This window comes from Dioscorea cayenensis, chromosome 16 (assembly GCF_009730915.1).
Source record: "Dioscorea cayenensis subsp. rotundata cultivar TDr96_F1 chromosome 16, TDr96_F1_v2_PseudoChromosome.rev07_lg8_w22 25.fasta, whole genome shotgun sequence".
Lineage (NCBI taxonomy): Eukaryota > Viridiplantae > Streptophyta > Magnoliopsida > Dioscoreales > Dioscoreaceae > Dioscorea > Dioscorea cayenensis.
In genome coordinates, this window is record NC_052486.1 from 17,301,461 (window position 1) to 17,311,656 (window position 10,196).

General features: G+C 41.7%; 1 non-coding gene across 1 annotated transcript; it reads left to right on the forward strand.

Annotated features, from left to right (window-relative positions):
- The first annotated feature begins 368 nt into the window (after window positions 1-368).
- On the forward strand, window positions 369-475 carry LOC120279676. Its single transcript, XR_005541983.1, has one exon. It is a non-coding gene; the product is annotated as a small nucleolar RNA R71 (small nucleolar RNA).
- The last annotated feature ends 9,721 nt before the right edge of the window (window positions 476-10,196 follow it).

The window sequence follows — 10,196 nt, forward strand, 5'->3', positions numbered from 1 at the left end:
CATCAACTTGTTCCACTAAGGATGTACCACCAATAGATATCAGGCAATTTGATGGAGCATGTCCTCCCACACACCCAGTGTAACTTATCACGGATGCCACTCTCGGAGAAGTTAGAGTGTCTAACTTCTTACTCAATGACTCAACTTGGGCTGCGAATGAGGTAACTACATCAATCTTGTGAAGTCTAGCGACCTTCTTTCTATTCCTTATGTTCCACTGATAACTGCTTATAGCCATTTCTTCTATGAGATGTTGGGCTTCTTCAGGGGTCTTTCTCCCTATGATACCTCCTACTGCCGCATCAAGTAATTGCTTTGTGCTTGGGTTCAACACACTATAGAATGTCTGAATGATCATCCACTCGGGGAACCCATGCTGAGGACATTTTTGTTGGAGCTCATTGAACCTATCCCATGTCTCAAAAAGAGGCTCCAATTCCGTTTGCACAAAAGAGGATATTTCATTCCTAAGCTTCACAGATTTTCTGGGAGGGAAGTATCGGGCAAGAAAAGCTTCTACCATCTCCTCCCATGTAGTGATCGATGCTCTAGGTAAAGAATGTAGCCATTACTTTGCTTTCCCATTAATCTTGAGCATGTCGCACACTTCCAAGAAATTCTCTATGTGATTGTTTGTATCCTCATCGTCCAAACCATTAAACTATGCAGACTGCTATAACATCTAGATGAAGCCTCGGTTGAGCTCAAAATTTTGAGCCATAATCGGTTGCCACACAATACTAGACTGCTTGCCATAGCATAATTTGAGAGTGTCCTCTATTGCTCATTCTTTTCTGCCATATCATTAGACCCTTCACCTTCTATCTCACCTTGATTAGACTGTTCTTGCATAGGTTCTTTTCCCCTTCTATGAAATCTTTGCTCAATGTCCGGATTTCCTTCAACCAACATCGAAGGGTTTTCTCGGGTCATAACCTGGAGATGTAACCAAAGAAACGAATACAAATCAGAATGATGGAAGAGTAAGATAGTGTGAAATTAAAAAAGTGATGAATAGTGATAAGTGCTTGTGTATTAGTAATACAAAGTATTTTTTTATCACGATGATCATTAATTTTCTCAGATTTTATCGTAATATGTGTTTTTGTGTTCTTTTGCCCATATAAGGTTGTTGAGCCAAATAGAAAATAAAGAAGCCAAAGTAGATTGCGAGTGCATTATGTTGATGGAATCTTGAAATGAACACACGAGAAGACACAAGTTGTGCCCAAAGACATATGAGTGTGTGCCATCCTCCATTATGTTCGATGGAATATGAAAATTGGAGGGGCACAAAAGCAGTCACACTCATGTGTTCCGACTTGCCCAAGGCAAGCAAGATTCCCGTCAGATGTGCTTTATTTGAAGATGCAACATGATCTACAGCATAGATGTGTGCCTGTTTATGTTACCTCGATGAAGAGTATGGACTCAGGAGTGTTTTTAGTAGAGTACTGTCGCAAAATAATTGTAGCAATTTACTGTATCAATTACCGGTTTCATGGTCGATGAAAACCGAATTTCTGCAAATTTACATGGGCTTGTGGAAATTCCACATGCCCGTGTGGATGCCCGATTCCAGCCCTATTTAAGTCATGATTTTAGCCTGATTTGAGAATCTTTTTCCCAATCTTTTGGCCTATCTTTCTCCATGATAAGTGTCTAAATGTATGTATTTTAGTATAAGTATTTGTTACCTCTAGCAAGTATTTTCAAAGAAATTGATGCTCATTTTCATGCTTAATCGTGTATATTTGTTTTGCAGGGCATGAGAGAGCCATGGAGGACACGAAGATATGATTTGGGCGAAAAAGAGAAGAAAACCAGGTTGCGGTATTGTAGCATTTTTCACTGTAGCAGATTATTGTAGCTTGAGTATCGTAGTAGTGTAATGTAGCAAGGACACTGTAGCTGCACTGTAGCACTTGGAGAGTTTTTGAGTCAGGATTTGATCCGGGCCATACGGCCTCAATGTTGCCCTGGATTGACCCCGGGATGATTACTGTAGCTAGAAAAGAGGATAGTGTGCTTGAAGGCATACTGCCTCAATGAGGTGCTCATTGAGCCACTATGGATACTATTATGAGTGCTGGAGTGCACTTTTGCCTACCCCAAAAGGCCTCAAAGAGGTCCTCATTGAGCCAAGATACCGCCAGTATGGAGGCCATTTTATGGGTTGTTGAGTCTAGTTTGAGAGGCATACGGGCTGCTTTGGAGGAAAACAAAGACATCAACTTGGGAGAGCTTGGCTTAAGGCTGGGAAGTGGTCAAGAGCTTGAACTTCAAGGGGAGAGCTTCATCATCAAAGGAGGAGGAGCATTTGGCATTCTTTAGGCTAGAGGAAGCGTCATTTATGCATCAATTTCTTATTGTTGTTGAGTTTGTTATAGTTGTTTGTATGATGGCACACTAGACCCCCAAGGCCACCGGATGTAGGTGAACCTTGGGGGGTTCATCATGTATTTTGGATGCTAAACCTTCATTTGGAATGTATTTGGGTTCATTTATATCTTGGCTCATTGTTCTTCATGTCTAGAGCTATAAAATGGAGAGTGTCAAGGTCCCCTTGCGTATATCCCGCAAGTGCACGGTTTGTCGAAGTAATAATCCCGGGTGAGCGGGTATCGATTCCACAGGGAGTAGGGAATAAAAATACTTAATTCGATTTTTAGCTATGTAAAAGATCAATGATAACGAGTGTGACAATGATTTAATTCTCAACGATAAAAAGCAACAAGTAAGAGAGCAAAAAGTAAAGAAGGGGTAAAAGCAATCGATAAAAGATGGGGGTACCCGGATAATGCTCCACCTCGGATAATTGTTTCAAGTGCAAGAACCCTCTATTATGCTTCCTAATCAATGCAATGGTGAGTCATGTAAATCCTTAATTACATAGTCCCAAATCTAAGGTCAACTATGCCTAACTCTATACATGTCCCGGAGGAGAAATCGAACAATCTCAACACCTCGCACTCAAATAGAGTTGTAATGAGCTCTAGGGATTCCAAGTGATAAATCTCTCCCTTATAATAGACCTAACCCTTTGGTCGGTGGAAGGTCCTAACCACAATTGAGCCCTAGATGCTAAAGATCACCTCAGCGCTTCATTCAGTTGCGCGCGAACTAAGCCTCGTGAAATTCATCCCTTAGACCATTCACTCTATTATGCCGCAAAGAACTCGGGAGCGAGGTAGAATCTATCATCTGGGAGAAGGGGCGCTCTGCACCTCTCGACTCGCCCTCTCGACCCTCTCCAACTTAGCTTTGTCTAACAGCTCGTGGTGTGTCACGCTCACTCACAAGGTTACCAACAAGAACTCTCAACCCTAGTGTCACTCTAGGGAGAATGTTCATACAATCAAGCATTCAAGGTTGGAACTCACAATAAACATCAATTTATTGAAAGCATAATAAAGAGGTTCAAAGAAACAAATATATCTTAGGGTTCACAATACCCGAGTACCCACTAGGGGTTTAGCTCTCCATGGAGCTAAGTACAATCAAAAAGAAATAGAATGTAAAAGCAATGAATCCATAAAGAAACCCCCTCGATAGCCGTGTCGATGGTCTTATGGAGAGTCCTCTACTCGCCGATCGGTACCGACGAAAGCTCTCCCAATAACCTTCTTCCAAATGACGCACGATGTCTTAGCCATAGAACCTCTCTAAAAACCTAGCCAATACCCCTCCAAACCCTAGCCGAAGCCCTCTTACAAGTTGGGGAAAAGATGGAGAAAAGAATACCAAAAATCGAGGGCTGAATCGGCTTTAAATAGAGTTTGGAATCGGGCGACTACACGGGCGTGGATGCTCCAGCGCGCGTGTCAGGAATTTCCCCACGCGTGGATAATTTCCACACGCTGCGTGTGGATTCTGATTTCTCGGTTTCTCGGCCGGTGTGAAAAGCGATCTTGCTACAATACATACTACAATGTTGCTACGATTGCTGCACTACGATGTTCGCCCAAAAATAGCTTCCTAATTCCATACTTTCATCGGGGAGTAGCATAAGCGGACTGCGTTCACGTGGATCACTTGCTTCTTCAATGGTGTACACGTTGGTGAAACTCTTGTTCTATGTGCATAAGTTAGAATGCTCGAGTGTGATCGCCTTTGTGCCCCTCCAAATGTATGTGCCAACTCGAATACGAGGAGGTTGGCACACACTCTAGCATCTCACATCGACCTATGTCTTCGCATTTGAACCTTAGCAAGATTTCCTCCAAAATCAGTGCATTGTGATTCACATTGGCCTATTTCCTTCATACTCGGCCTCACAACCCTACCGCATAAAAGTAATATAAAAACACACTATTAGTATAAAGACTCGAGAAAAGTAATGCTCAACAAAAGGAATGAACGCTTCGCATTCGTATCGCACAAGCACTTATCAGAGAGATCCTTAGTTCTTTATTGAGTTGTATGTGTAGATGTGACCTACTCGCATGTACTAGATCTTTAATGAGCTATAAGGGGTATTCCTGTATCAATATACCTAGAGATTGGGTGTCAGTAACCCCACCGTGTAGCGGATTCTTAGAGATACACTTAGACCAAGTATGTCTTTATTGCGAGATTTTCCTACACTTAATGCGATCATAGGAATGTAATTATGGAGAGATCCTCATTGACATTTGTATGGGATTAGGGTTTAATCACCGGGAAATTAGGGTGAACTATTCTTGAAATCCTTCAGTTTAAATCATCCTTCCTTCACTACTATCATGCATCCATATACCATGATGACAACTCATGGGGATCCTCATCCCTAGGCCTATTTATCATCATCATTGCTCTTGTGATTTCTTGCTTACCTTGGAATTGTTATACTTGTGATCTATTTACATTCTTGTATGTATTAGAGTAGTATACCATGCTTAAGTTGTAAGGTTAGAAAGTAAGTGATGGAGGAGTAATAGGAGCTCCTTAGCCCCGTGGAATACAATCCTTAGGCTTTTGCACAAGGTATTACTTGGTGACCCCGTACACTTGCTGGTGAGCAAACAATCACTCCACCTTTGGAGGCGCAAGCGGCTAGGGTTTGGAGAGGCTTTAGCTAGGCTTTCAGAGAGGCTTTAGCTAGGCCTCCAAAAATACACCGTTTAATCATTTCTAGTTTCTTTCTTAGCATGTAAATACCATCTAATTGTAGAAATGAAACAATATTATCCCATTTCATAGACTAAAAGCACCAATTGGCAAAGAGAAGAAGGGCATAGAGCTTACCGACGAGTTGAACTATAAAACTTGGAGTCGGTCGGAAAAACTAATGAAAATCTTTCCAAAATGGTGAGTGCGAGATCGAGGGAAAGAGTGTGAGTGTGCCTTCAGATGAATAAGGAGTGTGAAAATGAAGGATACTTGAGGAGAATTTAAAAAGAAACTCGTGCCTCTTGGCGTTACGTACATCCGCTTGCGGGCGTGTGGAAACACCCGATGCACCTCTAAGCAAGAGCTTCACGCAGTGACACACGCCCCTATATGCTCTCTAGAAAGCAGACAATATCTACTGAATGCATCAAAATGCGGGCATGCGGAAATTATCACGCTGTCGCCCTGAGCCCCAAAGGGCAGCCCGCACGCCTGTGGCTCCTCGTCAAAGCGAGAAAAAAATCTCTAAGTGTTTATGCACGCGGTGTTGACATTCGCGGCCGTGGATCATTCTTTGGAGTAGTTCACGAGGCGGGCACATGCCACATGTATTCTACTGGATGGAGGAGAGCTCTTACGCAAAAGATCCACATGCCCGGTGAGAAAAATTATTGGCGGGCGTGTAGAAATCGAATGTAAAAGTACCTACTAGGGGTTTAGCTCTCCTTGGAGCTAGTTACAATCAACAATGAAATCGAATGTAAAAGCAAGTAAACCATAGAAAACCCCCTCGATAGTAGTGACGATGGTCTTGTGGAGAGCCTTGACTCATCCAAAGGTCCCTTTGTCCAGCCTAGGATACCTTCTTCCAAATGGAGCACAATGTCAAAGCCGTAGAACCACTCCAAATCCCTTGCCAATACCTCTCAAAACCCTAGCCGCTATCCTATCTCAAGTTGGTTAAAATATGGTAAAACAAATCCACGAAATCGGTGAAATCGGCTAAAATAGGGCTGGAATCGAGCATCCACATGCCTCTGTGGATTCTCCACACGGGGCTGTGAAAATTCCACACGGGCGTGGATAATGTCCACAGCCCATGTGGATTCTCTGAACTTCACTTTTTCGGCCGACTGTGAAAAGAACCTTCTACAATAACGACCCAAAACACTCCAGAATCCATGTTTTCATCGAGGTAACATAAATGGGCACACGTTTACATCATAGATCGCCTTGCTTCTTCAATAAACGACTTCATTGGTGAAGATCTTGCTATCAATGCACAAGCTGGGATACTCGAATATGACTGCCTGTGTGCCCCTCCAAATCATTGTGCTAACTTGAATACAAGAAGGTTGGCACACATTCTTCCATCTTGAACTCGACTTATGACTTTGCGTTTGAACCTTAGGAGATTTCCTCCAAATAGTCGTTCATGACCTATATTGACTTCTTTCTTTAACATTCGACTACAGCCCTACTCATGAAAGTAACATAAGTGCTACAAATATTAGTGCTAAACCACGATAAAAGTAATGCTCATCATAAGGAAAGAATACTTTTACATTCTTATCACTAGCAAAGCACTTATCGACAAGCTTTGAGTGTATTAAGATCTTGACGATTTTCTCTGAGCACATGAGTTTTTCTAAGTCATCAGGAGAAAACACTGCAGTAGTGTGGAATTTTACACATAGTGGGTGGGTCTCTCTTTGTGAGCTCTTCCGAGAGGACATAGGGGACGTGGACTCGCCACAGTGAATGACTTCTGTAGACGGTCGCACGCCCATGGGTAATTTCCAGCGGGCGTATGTCTTCCTGCGAGACTTAAAAATTTTCTGAGAAGACTCGGTGGACTACGCCCCTATGGATGATTCTAAGCTATACGCTTGCGGGGTGGGTAATTTCCTTGCCTCGTGTGGATCTCTGAGAAGAGCTCTCTTCCATCCCGAGAATACACAAGGGCTTGTGGGTGCCCACTATGTTTGGCACTATAAGGTCCATGCCGTGTGGAATTTCCACACGGGCATGTGAAATACTGGAGAGTTTTTCTCGGTTGGATAGAGCGACCCGCAGTAGTGTGTGTGTTTGTCCACGTGGGTTGGGCACAAGGGCGTGGGTAATTCTCGCATACCCTTGTGATTGCGCTCAGAAGCTTAGAGTGTTTTCCTGAGAGCACACAGGGGTGTATATACGCTCCCATGGGTCTCTCTGTGGAGAGCACTGCAGGCGTGGCTAATTTCCACATGCCGTGTGGATGTCTGAGAACTAAGAAATCTGTGTTTTCTGTTTAGAAATTTATTTTGCCTTTTCATCTTTTAACTCCCAAACATTTTGAGAACACATCCTTGCACTCTCCCGATCTCTCACCGTCGTTTTAGAGGGTTGTTACTTGAGTTTTCCGGCCGTTTTCTATTCTTTCATTATCATTTCTTGGGTAAGCTTCATTTTCTCTTTTCTTCGTCCAATCTTTATTTATTTTGTAGCACTAGCATCATCTTCACCTACAGCGGCAAGAAATGCACCAGCAATTGACACCAACAATCGAGGCATCTTTACCTTTTTTGTTCTTATTTTTTGTATTTTATTTTAGCATTTTATTTTGGACTGGTATACTCTAAAAGGATCTTCCTTGTAACTTTATCTTTTATTTTTGTCTCAAGTTGCATTTCATTTGCTCTATCTTTTTATATACTCGAGTCATTTTTGTTTGTTGATCTTCTTTGGACCCCTTTGTGTATCGTCTACGGATGGTCTTGTCGATTATATTAATTGAGAACTAGTAATGGACATGGTCGAGGTGTTTTACCTTGGCGTGTGTATCCACAACGGTGGGAACTTCGCTCCCAGGACTTAACTCCATCAAAGCGCACCACTGGGTGTCGGGGAGTATTTTTCAATTGCCCACTCCAGTATGTGTTTTTAAATTGTATTACTTTTATTTTTGCTTGTATCTCGGCATTGAGGCGATGTACATCTTAAGATGTGTGTGTGTGTGTGTGTGTGTGTGTGTGTGTTGGGGGAGGGTTCACATTGCACATGTCCTTTTATATAAATTTTGATTGACATACATGCTCACGTGCCAATGGCGGTTCACCTTAGTTTCAATGATTATATTCTTGAGTTTAGGATAATTTTAACATTGAATATTTTCATGCTCTAGTTTGTTCTTGAATTTCTAGGAATTTTTACAGATTGAGACTTGTGGCACCACTAAGCTCATGAAACTCTTTTTGGAAACTTAAGTTTGATGTTTAAGAGACTAATTAGTTTTTGTTTCTTGTGTTATTTTGTTAACAAAAATTGGAAAAAGAAAAGAAAGAAAAAATAGATATATTGTTTAGTTGTACATTTTGGGTGAAAAAGAGCTACCACCTATAAAGTATGAAGCTACTCTCATAAAGTCGGGATAATAGTTATGCCCTAATGAGAGAAAGAGGCTATCTCATGGGATGAGTAAAAGCTACCACCCGAGTGAAACGACTATCACCTTGAAAGTGTGAAAGCCACCTTAGCGGCCGCTTCGGAAAGGGCTAGTTCAGAGGATGTGTGAAGTTACTACCATCTTTTTGTTTTGTTATGTTTTGTAGTTAAATAAGTCCCTTATACTTGGAACGTGGCGAATATACTTTGGGTTTACTTGGTGAGTTTACACACAATTACACGATCTCGAGGGTTTGTTGTCCCTTTTTGATTCGAATTTTTTAGCTAGAGCATTTATTTTTCGTATTTAGTGTTGAAACTTCCCTTACTTGTAGAATGCTCTCCTTGGAGGCTTTGATGAACCTAAGATGAAGCACTTTTAATATTTTCTTCTTCTATATTTCAATGTTTTATTTTTTCTTGAAGACAAGCAAAAGCTTAAGTATGGGAGAGTTTGATAAGTCCATGTGTGTTAAGAATGCGAAGTATTCTTTCCTTACAATGAGCATGAATTTTATCAGGTTTAAGTGCTAATACATGTGTATTTGTGTTCTTTTGCTCATGTAGGGTTGTGATGCTAAATATTAAGAGGCAAAAAGTAGATCGTGAATGCACTATTTGGTAGAATCTTGGAAGCAACAAACACGAAGACACAAGTGGATCTCTAAGATACATGAATGTGTGCCAACCTCCATGTATTCAAAGCCATTACAATGAGTTGGAGGGCATGAAGGCGGTCACATTTGCGTATCCCAACTTGTGCAATGATAGCAAGATCTTTACCAATAGAACAGGTTTATTGAAAAAGCGGCTTGATCTGCGTGACAGCATCCTGCATATGTCCGCAGAGTGCGGGTTTGTCAGTAATAAATCCCGAGATGAGTGGAGTATCGTATCCACGAGGGAGTAGGGAATAAAAATACCTGAATTGTTTCTTAGCTAAGCGAAAAGTGAATAATATTTGTGTAACAAGATGCAATGTAATCAAAAGTAAAAGAGACAAGAGAAAGCACAAGTAAAAGGGGAGGTAAGAGCAATCGAGTTTAAATGGGTACCAGGATATTATTCCACCTAGGACAATCATTTCAAATGAAAAACCCTCAACATGCTTTCTAACTAATGCATTAGCAGTCATGGAGATCCTTGATACATGATTCCAAATATAAGATCAACCATGCCTAACTCTAAACATGTCCCGGAGGAGAATTCATTATCTCTCAACCTCACACTCATTATAGAATCATAATGAGTTATAGGGATTCAAGTGATAAATCCTCTTCCTAGATGTAGACCTAACCCTTTTGAGTGCACTTTGAAAAGTCCACATGGTGAGTAAGCCTAAGTGCTAAAATCACTTGACACTTCACTCCGTTGCTCCTCTACTGACAAGCCCTAGTGAAGGTCGATCACTTGGCCATTCATCTCTATGACCATAAAGAACTTGAGGAAATGGAGGTGGGATGGACCGTCACACGGAGGAGAAAGGGGACTGACTAGCAGCTACCTCTCCCGATCCCCAGCTTTGTCTAACTCTGCGTGATTGCGCACTCACTCACTGAGGGTTGCAGGTGGGCTGGGCTCAGCTAGTGTCACTCTAAGGGACATTCAATCGATCATGCATTCGAGTTGGAACTTCGGAAATAAAACTTGTCGATTAATGAGAGTATAACAACAAGGGTTTA